Source organism: Haemaphysalis longicornis, unplaced genomic scaffold, assembly GCF_048455015.1.
Source record: "Haemaphysalis longicornis isolate Haplotype H1 unplaced genomic scaffold, Haemaphysalis longicornis Haplotype H1 scaffold_1, whole genome shotgun sequence".
Classification (NCBI taxonomy): Eukaryota; Metazoa; Arthropoda; class Arachnida; order Ixodida; family Ixodidae; genus Haemaphysalis; species Haemaphysalis longicornis.
This window is the reverse complement of record NW_027526203.1, coordinates 196511625-196528942: the sequence shown is the minus strand read 5'-3', so window position 1 is coordinate 196528942 and position 17318 is coordinate 196511625. Positions and strand designations below refer to the sequence as shown.

At 50.7% G+C, this 17318-nt stretch overlaps 1 protein-coding gene across 3 annotated transcripts in view; it reads left to right on the top strand.

Moving 5' to 3' along the window:
• The first annotated feature begins 2177 nt into the window (after positions 1-2177).
• LOC144140711 (kynurenine aminotransferase-like) overlaps positions 2178-17318 on the top strand; it is a 70020-nt gene continuing 54879 nt past the window's right edge. Inside the window, exon 1 of one of the 3 annotated variants that reach the window (XM_077672320.1) lies at positions 2178-2319. The gene's annotated coding sequence lies outside the window, so the exon portion shown is untranslated. Of the gene's footprint in view, positions 2320-2404; positions 2603-17318 lie in introns of those variants that run through there. The other 2 variants (XM_077672324.1, XM_077672321.1) reach the window with 2 other exon arrangements.

Below are 17318 nucleotides of genomic sequence, written 5' to 3'. Positions count from 1 at the left end.
GTAGGGTGTCTAGAAGGTGGGCAGGGGGATGGGGGTAGTTATGAATCACACGTTGAATGTGGTGATACGTGGCAGTCTTGGAGTGTTTTGAGCCCAGCAGATGTCTCAGAATACGCCACGCACGTTTTGTGCTAAGCGTACCCTGAAGCTCGTCGCAGAATGAGCGCCAATTTTGGGTTTGAAGGGTTCGAGCGTATTCCGAGGCACGCTGGGTGACTTGAGCGATGCGGCGCTTTAGCGAGCGATTGTGTCTGCGCGTCTTCCAGCGGTTTACTAAGCCTCGTCGGGCTGCCCACAGATGTACGAGATGGGCGTCCACAGAGGGATTGGCTGTAGTGAGGGGGATAACTTTTGTGTGCTTCTGAACCAGGGACAGAAGCTGCGACGTCCATTCTTCGAGGTCCGTGATGTCATCTGGCAGGGAGGTGGGATCCTTGCAGAACGAGGACCAATCGGTGAGCGTAGCGTAACCGATTTTACGCTTGAGGGGAAGGCAGCGAATAGTGAGCGCCAGAATGTGATGGTCACTCCCCAAAGTATCCGGTAGTCTCTGCCACTCTAGGTGAGGGGCATTTCGAGTGAAAGCCAGGTCTGGGTTGGTGTCGCGTGAAACACTGTTCCCTATACGGGTCGTGAGGGCTAAGTCGTTGCACAGCGTGAGTGCGTGGTGCTGCGTTGCGTGAAGGAGAGCAGTGCCTTGTGGCTTGGTTATAACCCCATGAGTGGTGAGGGGCGTTGAAATCCCCAAGCAGAAGAAGAGGGTTAGAGCCGGCTTTTTGTGTAGCCATCAGGAGGAGGGGGTCGATATCCTTAAGCGGGTGTAGCGGGGGACTGTACACGTTGAGGATAAAGAGGCTGTGTTGACCCGGGTGAGTTGGGAGAATCTCGACGAAAGTGTGGTTAATGGATGAAGGAATATCATGCTGCTGCGCCGTGAACTTTTTAGAGATGAACACTGCTGTGCGATGAGAGGGATCCTGGGTGAAACATTCGAAACCACGAAGCGTTGGGGTTGGCGTATCGGTTTCCTGGAGGGCAATAACGTCTGGGGGAGATTGGCATATGTAATGATCGAGCTGGGCTTTTTTGATGTTATATGACCGGCAATTCTATTGATAGATGGTAATCTCGGAGGGGTCAGTCATCATCGGACGGGAGTGGGGTGGCGGCGGCTATCTGGGCATCGGGATGCTGAGATATCTTCGGCTTCTTCGATTGAGGAGAGGAAAATGTTAAATTATTTAATAGAATTCGTCACTGAGCTTCAGCAGCCGATCTGCGTTGGTGGTTGGTCACGCGTGCATCCGATGCGGCCAACAGCTGTTGTACGCGTAAAATATTAGTTTCCCTATTCTAGTTCACTGTAGTTTCCTACCGAAAACTGGCAAGCCTGGGCCGGTTGTCACCTGTTCGTGGCGGTGTGGAGGCATGCCGCGTCTTTCATAGGTGCGCGCTGGGTCGAAACGATTTGTTTTGTTTATACCGCTTTCAGCTCAAAGCAAGACCAGAGTCCTTCAATGAAAGGCATTGAAGGACTCTGGCAAGACGTTCAGTATATTTCTAGGGACCATACGTTCAGTGATTATGCGAAACGGTTGTCGGTCGATGAACACGATTTAAGGAGCAGCTCAAACTTCTCCGCAGGCAGTTATGCTTCATGTAACCGTATGGCGGCCGTTCTCTAAGGTCAAATCATCAACATTTTTTCGGTTCACACATTAGGGCGGAGCTTTTTTAGATAGAGCTGAGTTAGTTCGCTGTCAAAACGGCCTGGCATGCACCGCGGAGGAACTCTCTGAGGATGCGTTTCTTCGCTATCTTCGAGCATTTCCAGTTTTCTTATCTTGTAATAAAAAAATCCGGATGCTTTAAATTTTTATTATTGGGCTTGTTTGTGGAGCGGCTCTGACGGCTAAAAAGTAGAGTTTACCACATTTGTCTGTGTTGTTTCTGGCGTTCATTTCACTCCACAGCACATGTTGCTTGCGGCCATTTCTTTCCTCCATGCTGGTGGCCGAGGCTTGTCAGTTTTCTGCTTACCTCGGTAGTCTGCTTTAAGTCACCTCGGACGCACGCAACCCTTGAAAACCCGCGCGACAAAGGAAACCGCTTGAAGCGTGTCGTCGGCTACGATCATCCACCAACGCAGATCGGCCGTGGCGCCGCCGCGCGGCGAGGCTCTTTGGTAATCAATCCCGGACGGACTCACCGCGGACTCCCCGTGACGCAATCTGGCGGTCGTCAGTACCATAGAGTTTCTTATCTCTATGTCGTTTTCTGGGCGTGGAGAATTCCCGGACTGCCCACGGACTATCTAGGGTGAGTCTGAGACTGTGCAAATCGAAGAGTCCCGGTGTTCACGCATCCGTCTCAAAACCCACGATTGCTATGTTCTATGCTGCAGCTGGCGGGGCAGTGTAATAGCTCTACGTGACGTAGGTATAACTGTGCCTAGGAGGCGCGGTTCACAACTGGCGCTCTACTTGCGTCAGCGCCCAGTCGAGACGCGCAGGAAATCGCTTAATTTGAACAGGGCGTGTAATCCGAACCACGCGCATCCCTCTGCGGTGCGGCGGTAGCGGGCTGCTGAATCGTGCGACTGGTAAGTTTCGTTCCGCGTGGACTGCATGGAAAGTGTACAACTAATGCTCATGCGTGCGCGCATGCAACTTATGCACATTCCTGTTCATTTCTGCCCTAAAATGAATGTAATTTCTTTAGCAGCAAGATTGTTTGTCCTTTGTTCGTTTCCGCATTTACATATTTTTTAGGTGTGTGCGAATTTTCAAAACTCGAAGCGAATAACACGATACTCTGTTCGGTTTCGAATCTAACAGCCCTATTCGGAAACTTCGAATATTTTCGAAGTTAATTCGACATTAAAATAATTTTGTTTCACTCGGATACGTGAAACTTTGCCTTGTTGAAATCGAGAAATTCCCGGCTAAGTGAACACGAAAAATGTATCCTTTGCAACGCATTACAAATGGTTGGGCACCGAATGTTTCGCACTTCGAGCGCTTGCGATCGACCGCCGAAAACATGTGCACCGGCCAGCTTCTCCCGCTAGCGGCGAAAGGCTTTTCCGCAGTGCACCGGTGGCGTGCGGGCCAAGGACAAGACGAAGGTGTTCAAGTTGGAGCACCTCTTATCTCCTTGGCATCCCGATAACGTGGGTGCACTCAAACACTCTGGTCAACGCCCTCAAAATAACAAAGCCTAGCTGCGCACTGGGATATGTGGTGTTCTGATCAAATCATGCAAAAATTAAGTTGGTAAAATTATATATGCTTTCCTAGCTACTTCTAGACGTTGAAGTGAAGGTTTCTTTAAATGAAGGCGTTGAGACCGTGGTACCGACCGTGCACGTTTATTACACGCACTGCGTCGTTTTTATCCCCTCTATGCACCCTTTCTGTACGTCTGTATATAGCTCGCGTTACATGGCTTCAAGAGAAGCCCAGCGAACCCGGCCACGGTGTCTCCCGCGTGCCAGCGGGCTTACGCGCTCCGTTGGCGCTGCGCTGTCATTTTCCTCGAAATAAATTTATTCTCTCTCTCTCTCTCTCTCTCTCTCTCTCTCTCTCTCTCTCTCTCTCTCTCTCTCTCTCTCTCTCTCTCTCTCTCTCTCTCTCTCTCTCTCTCTCTCTCTCTCTCTCTCTCTCTCTCTCTCTCTCTCATGTGCGATGCAGCCATGTAACGCAACTCATTCCACCAATTCCCTTCGCCCATATTTACGATTATTGTACGTGAGTCGACATTTGTGGCGCAAGTGTTTTCTAAAAATAATATACCAGAAAAAGAATCCACGAACAGATGGTTGCAAAGCAGGGTTGGCACGTACAGTCGAACGCTTTATGACATTAAACACGGGAGCGCGTGCCGCCCAACACATGAGAGGCTGGCGTGCTTTCGCAGTTGGTGCGGTTGGCGAGCACACTCCCTTGAAGCGCTTTATCTCGCGGCTGCCTGCTGCATTATTAGTTGCGTCACGGAGGATAACACATTTCTTATCACCCAATCGGGCAGCGAAAAGCAAACGTTTTAAGCGTTCGCTCCGTTTCGCGCTTGATAAAAAGCCCCCCCATGAGCACATGTGTTCTCCGGAACCATTTCCAGATATCTAACGTAGCTACCGCAGCAGGCAACAGCGCAATTAACCGTTGTCAGGGAGCGGATACGCCAAATGTACGAACTACGACAGTTCGCCATCACATCGCAATTCCGCTCTGCATGTACTGAGCGACACGCGCTCCCGTGCTTACTGTCGTAAAGCTTTCGACTGTACACCGCCCAATGGCGGTGCACATGCTTGCCTTGCGCTCCCCCTCCCTTCTTTCCCCAGGTACGTGCGCCGAGTTCGTGCCATTTACGTTTATTTTATTTTTTTGTTCTCCTGAGAACTGTGTTAATTGCAACTTGTAAGGATAATATTGTTATATCCTCGATCATTCCACTAATACCGATTTGATTTGATTCGATTTTGAGGCTTTAACGCGCCGACACTACGCAGGTGATGAGGCGCGCCATAGTGGAGGGCTCCGGATTAATTTTGACCACCTGGGAATATTTAACGTCGGCCGAAATCTTAAACACACGGGCGTTTTCGTTTCGCCTCCATCAGAAAAGCGGCCTCCGTGGCCGGGAATCGAACCAGCGTACTTGGGTTCGGCAGCACAACTCCTTACCCGCTGAACCACCCAACGTTACTAGATACGTTACTAGATACTAGAAAATAATCTAGTAACGTTGGAACCACCGCGGCGGGTACAAATATATAATCGTACTGAAACACAATTGTGGCTGAAGTTACCTACGAAGTATATGTTGGCCCCGTATGAAGCATAAGTAATCAGCAAAGCTAAAGCAGCATGTTTGTTTTGTGCCGCAGATTTTTTTTTTCAATCCTTTTTTGCTAAAGGCAAGTTACTGAAGTATGCTTAAGAAATTGCAAGTTTCATTTTATTATCAGAAATTCTAAATATTCGCTTCGACTAAAAAATATTTGCTTTTTATAAATATTCGCTTCCATTCAACATATGCGTAATTGATTATAACAAACTCATTTTTCGCTTCAAAAGCGAAAATCATTTTTCACACTCTCTAAAGGCACGTCCTCACTTGCGGCAATAAGAGCTCGCCGCAAAACGCCTTTTCGCGACAACATTCCTATGCCGCGCAAGGATGGGCCTTGGACCCATTTTTCGAGGAACGCCGCTTTGCGCCAAACTCAACGAGCCAATCAGAGTGCCCAGGTCACGTGTGCGGCGAGGTGACTCGGGCATAGAGTTTCTCACTAATATTGAGAAACTCTATGGACTCGGGCACTTGCCAAGGAGAAGTTCATTACGAGACAGTTGTGGTCCCAGCAGACGAGCAGTAAGCTAGAGAGAGAGAGCGAGATAGAGAGATAGTGCTTATTGAGCATATATTTACATGGCGAAGTTTTGCCTCTCGTCAGCTGGAGTGATTCAGATGCGCCTCGTATGGGCTCCGTAATTATTGGCCTTTTCTAGCAGAACGCCGCCTTGCTGACTGGCTGAGTGAGTGAGTAGTATTTACGAACTGTGCTGACAACCCAGAAGTAACCATTCCTCCACACCGAGCACATCATGTTCGAAAATCGGCCCAAGCAGCAGCACGCCGGCGTTTAGTCCTAGCACTCCGACGGCGTTCTGCCACGAGCGCAGCAGCAACAGCCACTGCCTTCGCTGCCTACGCAACCGTTGGCGCTGCTGTTCCTTCAACCTCGGAGCACCGCGACGTCGTGGCTGGAAAGGCGACTGAAGAGGGCACTTCAAAGGACACTAGAAGAATGGCTTCGAAGCTTCCTATCGAGACCTTTTTGAGCAACGGCTCCAACGCGGCGTGGTCACACGACGCGCCTCGATCAAGACGAAGACGCCGATCTCGACCAGCAGATGAACGAGACGAACGACGACGACGACGGTGGGGGCGTATGGCACCGCGTCGGACCTACTAAGAAGACCAAAGCCTCGAAGACTAAAAGGGTGAGTCGGGCTCGTTTCTTGCTGCGATTGAGACCACTCAACAAAGTACGAGTGTGTGATATCCCGAGACAGGCTATTGCTAATGCCATAGACTGTAACTCCCCAAGCGCCGAGCTAGCTGAGATGGCGGCCATCAAATACGATGACGCGGCAAGCAGTGTCATAATCACCCTCTACGACTCCGACCATGCAACGAAATTGGCTCGCACAAAACGCCTGACTTTTCGTAACAATGGTTGCCTAGCAGCAATTGATGTGGAAATTGAACAAATCGATCATAATAGAAACACATCGCGTGGTGTCATCCGCATCGACCCCACGGAAAGCAATGAGACCATTTTTAGTTGGTTACGCTGTGAACAGGCGGAAATTATCAAAGTCCAAAAGATAGGAAAGTACGACCGTGCTGTCCTCACCTTTGACTCTGCAGTCATGCCCCGTGTTGTCAAGTGTTACATGGAGTTGGTGCGGGTAGCTGAGTACAGACCCAAGCGCATGGTATGTTTTAATTGCCACACAATCGGGCACATGGCAAAATTCTGCCCATCAGCTGCTGTCTGCCGAGATTGCGGTCGCCAGCATCCGCCTGAGGCAGCGTGCGTAACCACGCCATACTGTGCGGCATGCAAAGAAACCGGCCACCCGGCCACAGCCAAACAGGCAGAGCGTCAGACGGGAATATATAAAACAAGAACTGGTGTCACCTGGGCCGATGCAGTGGCAGGCCCTCGCAAAGACAGCACCGCCCAATCACAAAAAGAGGACACTGATTCCATCGTGAACAAAAACAAGATTCTCAAACAAGAGATACAAGAACTCGGAGCCGAACTACTCAAGTTGCGAGCAGAACTCCATCAGGCCAGGACACCCCCAGCACGTGTCCAGTCAAAGACACCAGGGCCACCGCCTGCTCGACGCAGCCGCTCCAAATCAAAGAAGCGACCCCCACCCGATACCATCATAGATGTACCAAGTAAATGGGTAACCGAACAAATGTTCTTACAAAGGGAGGCGAAACTTAAATTTGAGGCGTCGCAGGAATTGAAGAGGGCCTTTAAAGGGATTCAAGAACTGCATGGATACATTCATTCTCTTAATTAAGACCGACCTTCACCATCTCTCGGACCAACTCCGCTCCTACATTGGAGCGAGTTTGGACGAAGTAAAGCTGCAGAAAAAAGTGTCCCAACGCTGAACCATCACCGGCAACGCTCTAACAGGCTCATCATTCAATGGAACTGTCGCAGTTTTCTCCAAAATGGCCCGCTCTTGAAACACCAGGTTCGCTGTCATAATCCTCTCGCTATCCTCCTACAGGAAACACGCGGACCATGTAACATTCATAACTATAGTTTGGGATCCATAAAAGTAGCATATATGCTACTTTTATGGATCCCAAAATTGTGCACCCTGGTCACAACTCACCCATTATAGAGGGTCAAGCAGCCATCTTAGTACGGAAAGATTGTGAAGCCATCCAGTACAGATGGAACCAAATGGGTAACGCCCATAGAGAACTAATTGTGGTCCGAATCAAACCCCCCCCGACAATAGGCCTATTCTTCTCGTCACAGCATACTACCGACCCCAAAGCAGCTCAGGGTACAGAGATTATTACGACTGGAACCCCCATCTCGCAACCATCCGTTTCGATGGCCCCTTAGTTGTCGGGGGCGACTTTAACGCTCACAGCACCCTATGGGGCTACCAAACCTCGAATGCCCGAGGAAAACTCCTGGAATCAGCACTTGAGTTCAGCAACCTTATGCTCCGAAATGAGCCTTTTATGCCTACACGGGCTGGATTGCACCAAAAACAGGCTGACACCACGCCAGATCTTACTCTTCCAACACCCGGATTCATTAAAAAATGGGAAACGTCCAGTACCACATGGGGTAGCGATCACTATCCCATTTTGCTTGAAATAAACTCAAAGAAAATACGAGAACGGACAACGGTCCAATTTCACTATTGGGACAAGTACAGGACCTGCTTCTAGCTGCCTCCTGATGTCACACTCTCAACCATTGTCACCAGTATTGAACACGCTAGGTCCTCCTGTGTATAACCGATATCGACGACTATAGAAGTAGAAACATTGGACGTGCACATGGCACAACTGCTTCGTACTGCCGAGCGCCTGACGGAGCAATTACGAAGAGATGGACGGCAATACCGGCACTTGATAAAGCTCAAAAACCATTACAAGGAAATCAATGAGTACCAACGCATGCTATAGAACGAAAAATGGCACGACCTATGTGACCGTCTAGGGAAGGAAAAAGGCTTGTCAAAACTATGGGGCATTTTCCGCAGTCTCGCTCGGAAGTCAAAAATCAAGATTCTCATTATGGAGGAATTAATGTTGCAAGCGGAGCCCCTCATAGTGGAGGACAAAGTCGTCCGTATACCTTCTTCCTCCACGCGACTCGCACACCGGACCACTTGCCTCCCTTAACTCGCCTCACAATCCTCAACCCACAAGAAAATCTGGAACAACCCTTCACTATGGGAGAACTTGTCTTAGCCCTGGGACAAGGGAAACCACGCTCTGCCCCTGGCCATGACGGTATTACGTGGCAAGATCCATGTAATCTGTCTACAGCCGCTAAAGATCTTATTTGTACAATCAATCAATCCTGGGAGCAAGGAACGGTGAACGAACACCTGAAGCTAACCATCATTCATCCCATTCCTAGCCTGGAAAAGACTCTCGTCAACCTGAAAACCTTCGACCGATTGCCCTCACACCTACTATTTGCAAGCTCACCGAAAGACTCTTCAACAACCGGCTGCAATACCATCTTGAGCAAACGGCCTGGTTACATCCATCTCAAACCGGCTTCCGCCCCAACCTGAGTACCCACGACTACATCTGGCTACTTCGTCGACTGATTAACAGAAAAATCTCGAAAACAATTACCTGATTACCTTCTGGCCGTCGATATGCTCAAGGCATTTGACAACGTCAGCAAGAATGTCATTCTTCAAGAACTTACAGCTGCGTTCCCCAGTCAGTGAGCTCAGAACTGGATATGCAGCTTCCTGGAGCACCGACCAATTCGATTCCACAGCAAGAGCTCCCAGTGGACACCTCAAACTTTCTTTCTTGATGGGGTAGTTCCCCAAGGATCAATACTCGGCCCACTTCTCTTCAACTTGACAATAAACAGAGTGGCTCGCGCACTAGAGCGAAACACCTCAGCCCGATTTGCTATTTACGCCGATGACATTGTCGTCTGGACGGAAGCGACTGATTACAATGGCAAAGAGCGCATGCAAACTAAACTACAGGCAGCAGTATTCAGCCTTGAAAATTCCATCGCAGAACTTGCTTTGGAACTTTCATTCAGCGAAACAGAATTCGTGAGTATAGATGGACGGCGACTAACAAACCCGGCCGAACAACTGACACTTCAAATGGGCACCGAAACTTTCACCTCGAAAAACGGCACTATCCGACTACTCGGCGTCCAGGTTAGCAGCTGCAACAGTCCCGACGCGTGGATTCGTACCCTACGCACAACCATGGCGACTTAATGCACCTAATTTCCCGCATATCAAGCAAATTCGGCGGATCCAGCCAACGGTACTGTCTTACGCTTGCGCGAGCGGTGGCGGTCGGCAGAATCACTTATGGAATACCAGCATACACTCTGTCACAAAAACATATACGGGACCTGAATGTCCTGTAACAATCCGGACAATCACTGGGCTCTCTAAACATACCCGCATTGATATCCTCGAACAGGCCGCTCAACTGCCGCCACTCACCAACATAGTGGAGGAAACGCAACTTAGGCACCAGCAACGCCTTGACCTCACACCGCAAAGCCAAGCACTCAAACGATGAGATCTGCAAAACAGCGAAGTCGACCCCGCGCTGATATCCCCTTCAATCCCACCCTGGGATCGTCGAACAACCGGTATCGTGCGCCAGAAACCAATCCCAATACGAAACACGGCTGTATACGGGAACGATATATACGCAAACTTAAGCAAGACAAAGGTCCTGATGAATGGGACATCTTCACAGATGCCTCACTTGACGGTGCGCAAGCGGCCATTGCCTGGGTGTGCCCTGAACACCCTGCCCTCAATGGCCGCCGCCAAATTGCGCACACCTACGGCCTCGCCAAAGAAGCTGAACTCCTTGGAATACTCGGGGCGCTTCAACAGCTGCAACGCTCTGCACCAACTAACGTAAGTTCAGGCTAATTACGGACTATCATACAGCGTTACACGAGCTCAACAAGGCCTACAATGCAACTGCCAATCACATCATAGCTCATACAGACCCTCCAGCAACAAGGCACGATTGTTCGACTTGCATGGACACCTGGTCAGGTGACATGGTTCGAGCAGATGGAAATCAGCAAGCCCACGACGCTGCAAGGGAGTGCCTCCTAACCTCTCCTCCCATGATTTCCAACCCTCCGCCGGCGCCTACTCCAGTAACAGGGTATTTGCAACGACAACGCTTGCAACAAGAAAGCCGTAAGCGGCTCCAAGACATTACCCCTCAGGGCTTCCTGCCTGCTGGAATCCCCCTGAGACGGCAAGAATAAATTTTTTTAACAAGGCCTACGCAAACGCGGCGTATACCCCAGACGTAACCGGAAAATGGTATAACGGCGCCACTTCCCTCACATCGGCACCCACGTGTACCTTTTGTGGGCAGGCTACAACGCCTAACCTGTATCATTTAATCTGGCACTGTACGACATTCGACAAGGGCAGAGCCGCCCTGCTTGATAAGCGGCCACTGCCATCTGATGCTCACGCGCACTTACAGCTACTCCGGAGTAACGCATCCTTACTCGGAGCAATAGGCCGATACGCACTAGAGAGTGGTCTCTGCAAAGCAGTATAGAGCGGGCCTAACCATGTGTTTTTTTTAGGCAGCCCACAAGAACGAAGACACCCACGAAAGGACCTACGATCCCACAATGAACTTTAGTGGTATCCCCCTTCATCCCCTCCCTACTTACCCCCCCCCAAAGGGCTTCGTGCCTCCTTTAAAAAAAGCACATTCATTCATTCATTCTCGTCAGCTAGGTACACTCTAGCCAGAGGGCACAGGTTTCGCCAGAGCGACTGAAAAGCGCGGGAATCCTCTCGTGCTCCCTAGTGTCACTAAATACATTTAGTGACACTAGTGCTCCCCCGTCGAAGAGGTCGAGGACCGGTTTCCTCCTGCGCCGCCGTCGCTTTTGCGCGCGCGAGCTCCCACTAGTGGGGCCTTCAAAAAGCGGCGGCGTTTCTGAGCGCCCGCTTATTGCCGCAAGTGAGGACGTACCTTTATTTTCTTTTTAAATGCAGAGCATTTCAGTAACTCACGATGTCACCCGCGTTCACGTCCGTAGTCGTAGTCCGCACCCCTCCCCCTACACTATATAAAAAAAATACTATCAGGCGCCTGGTTTCGATCCCTCGACCCTGCGGGCGGAACGCAATGTACATGGTCCTCTACCCACTGCGCCACAAAGCCGACACAGAATGGGAGGCTACGAACGCGCCTTATATCTTTGACTCATTCAAACTACGTCAAGAAGCTGCTGATACAACGCATTCACTACCACCAACTCCCCAAACACTAAACGTTAACGCAATACACCCACCCCCTATGCGACGCATTTACTCGAGTCCCCCTCGCGGGGAGATGGGCCCAATTTTATGTTAGTAAACGCAAAGATGTGGCAATGCAACGCCGGCACGTGCGGGAGGAAAAACAAGCACAAAAATAACAGAACTCCCGCTGGCGCAGTTTCAGGCAGGGGGCGCGCGAGCACTACGAAGGCGGGAAATTTGAATTGCATGGGGTGGTAGCAGTAAGCGGATAACGGCGGTACTGCCCATTATGGCGAATCACTGCTCTGCATTTCGGACAGCTTTCACATTGAGTGGAACGGCTTTAATTTTTTTTAGTAACCCCCTCCCCCTTATGGGCATTATAAAATATGAAAACCACTCGGACTGTCCCAGTTAGGACCAGTTGTTCTCTCTAGTTCCCAAATGGGGCGAGCTGATACTCATTTACACCTGGGACACGGTGCAAGAGGACTGTGATTTGGGGCGAGTTGGTGAACGTTCATCATTGAAAATCAGCGCGGAAAAAACACAGCACAAAAAAAAGGAACGAGAAGTAGTTTTCCGCGCCGATTTTCAATGATAATACACCGTGACCTGGGACCAGTTGATTTACTTATTTACACCTGGGACCAGCTAATTCTGCAGCTCCGAACCAGTTGCATCATATTTTTGCCTTGGGGTGACCCTGTGTTTTCGATTCTTTTAGACTCACCCCCCCCCCCCCCCTCCGAAGAAAAGAAACGTTAGGAGGAGGATTATTTTATGCCACCTGGGGTCTTTAATGTAGGCGTACTCTCTTGACCCGCGGGCGCGTTTTCGTGTCCCCCGTGCTCCGCAGCGCAATGCCAATTAAGCCACTGAGCCACGTCCGCTCTCAGGTCCGTTTAATATTAGGCGTTCTCACTGGGACCCAGTAAGTCCGAACTAATCAGAACTGATTGTGTTCTTGATCCAATTGGGAATCTCAGTTGGACATACGTGAACTAAAAAGGACTGATATGGCCGTCACTGCGCGGTTTTATAAACACGCGTACGCAAATTTAGCTGGTCCATTTTATTAAACCAAGAACATGTATGAATAAAACGACGATACAATAGCTGGGTACTTAAGCATGGATGTGCATGTCCGATAGACACCATATTCCAGTAGCAGCAATTCCAAGTGGGGAAAAAAAAAATGACACAGAAGGACGTTGCAGGGCAGAGACTTGAAGACAAATGCATGCACATCCACATCGCGGTGTGGCACATTTACATGGTGATCAGAGTTTAGTCGACAGAATTTTTAAAAATTATCAGGCGCTTAGATCTACGTGAAGACCGCTTCTGCGGTAAGATTATATGCGCCCAAAAGGACACAAAATGAGGTGTTATTATTGTAAGTATATTGGTAAAAATTGAAGAGTTGACTTTTTAGCGGCTGCAGTAAGCAGGCATGTTTGTTTTGAAAAGCTAGCCGCAATTCTATTTCTCCGCAGTGACATTTGGCCGAATTCTTCTACGCATCCGCACTCCGAGATATGGAACTGGGAAGTTTAATTGCCATTCGCGAGATTACGCATGCAAGACAGTGAGGGCCGCGGCAAAGTCCCTCCCTTTTGTGACGTACCTGCTGGGTACGCGGTGTTCAGTTTGTCAACGGGGTGGAGGCATAGGCAAAAGTGATAACTGCCCTCTCTCGGCTGTCGAAATAAACGAACAACAGCGGTGCCGAGTACTGCAGTTTGCGATTACGCAAGCCAATAGGACTGAAATGGTGCCAGTTATCGCTTTCCGTTCGTTTCGCGACCATGGATCTGAATCATTAGCGCTCCCACGATTATAGTCGGGGGGGGGGGGGGTGGAAATCTTGACAACAAATGTAAAAATAATAATATCAAAATAAAAGTATAAAAAGTAAATATAAATGTAAATAAATAATAAATAAATAAAATTAAATAGAAAGAATAAAAATATATAAAGACTGTAAAAGAGTAGTCGAGTTTCTCTTGTTTCCCACTCACACGCACAAAAAATTAAGCGTCAAAGCAGCCACCATAACATAAAATTCGCCTGCAGGAGGAATATAATAATGGACACACCTTTACATAACAAAAACAAAAAAAAAAAAAGACACGGGAAGCCTTTTAGCCATTGCCCGAAGCCTCGAGTTTGGAAGTATAATGAGTGGGAAGGAAACACAGTAAAATCTCGTTAATTCGAACTGGCTTCCATGTCCCGTCACAGCCCTGTGCATTTAAATTGGGAAAACTCCCGATAATTCGAACGCGTCGGGATCCAGAACGGTTAATTCGAACTGGGTTCCCCTGTTTTCCATCCCTTCTCGCAGAACTCGGCCCAGAGTGATTACAATCTGTTGCAAATCCAAACCAAACCAAACTTGCTAGAGATGCAGAACAACGAAACAGAAAAACAACAGCGTAGCGCGGGCGCTACGCGGCAACGAAAGCGTGAACCCATGGCGCGTTTTTGCACGCGATTCATGCGCGTGCGATTTTTTCACGCCCGCTTCGACGATTCCGCGCGCGGCAGTGGGAGGAGACTGACGACTTGCGCCAAGGCGCGCTCCTCATGGCGGCAGTTTCGAAGCGCTCGAGACAGCCGGCTGGCTCCGCCGGAGATGTTAGGCTTACCATCCCGGCAGATATTGCATGGGCGCTTTCACTAGCGGGCGCAGATGATGTTTTATAGTTCCGTTTTCGCCCATATAATCAGCTTCGTTACCGCACAAGCAACTTCGTGTGTGCCTTGAGCGGCATTTTAAAGAGCGCTTAGAAGCGGTTGCTCTGAGTCTAAAGGGACCTTGGGTTGCTCGAGCTCCCCACACCATAGAGTTTCTCAATTATATTGAGAAACTCTATGCCCCACACCACCTCGCGGCCAAAGCCGCCGCCTTGTGCCTGGTGCCGGCCGCGCCACGCGCAGCGTGCGGGTGGTTCCGCGTCAGCGCGCCTGTGTCGTGCGCGGCGCGTTTTCACTTGAGTTCCTGTATATCGCGTAGCGCAAGAGTTGCGCGTCTGATTGCTACATACCGCGGGTTCCACTTCGACAGGAAAGCTCTCTTTCAGTGCTGAGCACAAGACCCCGTATTCAGTCAGTTTTGCTCGACTGACCGTCGGTGGTTGCGGAAGCGGCGGCAGCGGCGGCCGCTCAGCTGATAAACAGCCGACTATCGTGCGCCAGCTTTTGTCTGCGCCAATCTTCGTCACTCCTCCTCGCCGCTGCCGCTGGCGCGGCGGCCCGGCGGCAGCTCCTACATGCGAGACGGGTGGCTTTCCCGCACGACCTGGAACTCAAGATGGCGGATGGACGTGCAACCCTGCCTCCTAAGGGAGCTATATACAGGAACTCTAGTTTTCACGAACAAAAAACGCTCCATGCGGTTCACGCTCTGCGCCGCCGGCGGCAGTGCTCCGGAGCATGCAATTTCAGATTTTCTTATAAATCCCCTGTCACAAACGTGTAGTAGCGCCCAATTCGCGATAACGAGTTTAGGGGCGCTATTCCAGGACGCCCGAGATAGCTCGCTCCCCAGTTTCCAGCTGCGCCCGATCATTTCAGGGCTTTCATTCTTACTTCTTGATTGAAAAGTTCCCATTTAACGGTAATGTTCGTGTCGCCTTCGCCGCTAAAAAACTTTGTCCGCATGTGTTACGCGAATATTTCGTCTTCGAGTTAACTTATTATTTATTTTCCACAAGCCCCAATAAAAGGCATTTCACCGCTTTGCGATATCCTACCAAGCGTTAACGATACCAGGCAGTGTTCGCTGAATGAGACAAAAGTCACTTTATGTTCTTTACATTGCAACAGAAGATCAAGAGATAAATACACCCTATCTAGACGCGCACGGCTATTGGCTTGGAAGTGTGTGTAGCCACGGCCGCTCTATCTCCCCCCTTTAGTGCGGCCTGCCGTGCCGAGTCGCCTCGCGAACAAAAGAACTCTTGTGAAAGGAGAAGTTGACTCACTGGCCACGGCGGGAGGTGGGGGCGCTGCTTCTTTCTTAGGTGATTAGATGGAAAAGGAAAAGAAATGGACTGGGGATATTATTAGCCCAGCTGGGGGCTCACCGGCATACAACCCAGTCCGGGGGGGGTAGGGGATATAGAAGGGGATGAATAGAATAGGGTAGAGAAAAAGGAAATAGGTAAAGAGAAAAGTTGAGGCGCCGCGAGGAAAAGAAGCGTTGCCACAGTCACTGGGGGCCACCGAGCACAGTACACACCACAAACACAGGTCCTGGCGTCATGCTGCGTCCGGGAGAAGTTCTCGACGGGAGCGGTGGAGCGTAGAGGCGAGGCTGTGCTGCGATGAGTCGTGCGCGGAGGTCCGAAGTGAGGGGAGCGTGCTGGGTGATGTTCGTGGTAGACGAGCGGTTACTGGCGAGCGGGAGCAGGCGCTCGACGGCCCCACGCAGCAGAGCGCGCGACGCCCGAACGAAACACTCATGGCTCGCGACGCGTGGCCGGCATAATCGCGATACCGCCCCGGCCGCGCAGGAGCGAACGAAAAACACGTCCACACCCCACGACGACCGAGGCCAAACTCCGCGCTGCTTATGGGCGAAGAATAGGGTGCCTTGATTCACGCGTCCGCCGGGCGCTGGCATCGAGGCATCCCAGCGAAGAAAGCATGGTTAGGGTAGAGATCTCTCACCCGCCCACTGTACAAGGTTTAACCGCAAGATCATCATAATCATAATAATCATCATCATCATCATCGAAAGCGGCTTCCCTGCTTGCACCGCCCCGTGCGAAGGTGGCATTCTTTCTACTCTTGACATTTTACCCTGCTGTCGTCCGGCCAACATGCGTCCTCGATTTTTTTTTTTCGTGACTGCTGTTATAAGCTTACCAGTCTGTGGATGATTTACACTGCACGCGGTGCCTAAAAATTGTGTGCTGCTTTGTAAATCGAATGCCTCACGAAACCCGGAACTGTGCTACCGTGAGCTTCCGCCGAAAGATAACGTCCGGAATGCCTGGCTGCGCAACATTTCCCGACAAGGGAGCAACAAGGGCAGCCAGTGGCAGCGAAGCTCCAGGACCGTTGTGTGTTCGCTTCACTTCACCGCAGACGATTACAAGGTAGGAATGAAACGCAAGTTGCTGCTTCCAAAAGCCGTGCCGACTCAGTTTCCGTCCTATTCAAACTACATGTTGCTGTCTTGTTCCAAGGAGCGCAGAACTCTGCTTTGTGTCCCACGTGATGCATGCATGCAAGCTAGAACTTCATGAGAACTAGCGTTAGCGCGCGTCAGGTGGGAAAAAATTACGCTCACCTCCCCTCGCGGGAACCCTGGTGTGATGCGACGCTGAGGGGGGTTCAAGCGCAACGGAGAGCAACCGTCGACCGAACGGCCGCCGTAGAGCGGCACACCGGTTATATGCGCAGCGCGCCCGAAGGAGAGGAGACCGCGGAGAGAGAGAGAGTACTGCACATGCGCAGCACCGCGCGCAGCGCCGCCCACCGGCGGAGTGAGAGCGCGCTGGGCCGCACACCCGCAGATGTTGAGCGAGAGTGTTCGCTCTCACCTGGGCACGCGCCGGCGCCAGTGCGTCTGCCGCGGCTATGACGCAACACAATCCAACACAATCCACTTTAATCCAATCCAAGCCAATTCAATCGAATCCAATCCAATGCCCCTCGCGAGAGAGCGTTCGCTATCGGAGAGGAGAGGGGGTGAGCGGAGGAGAGTGCGGACGCCGACGA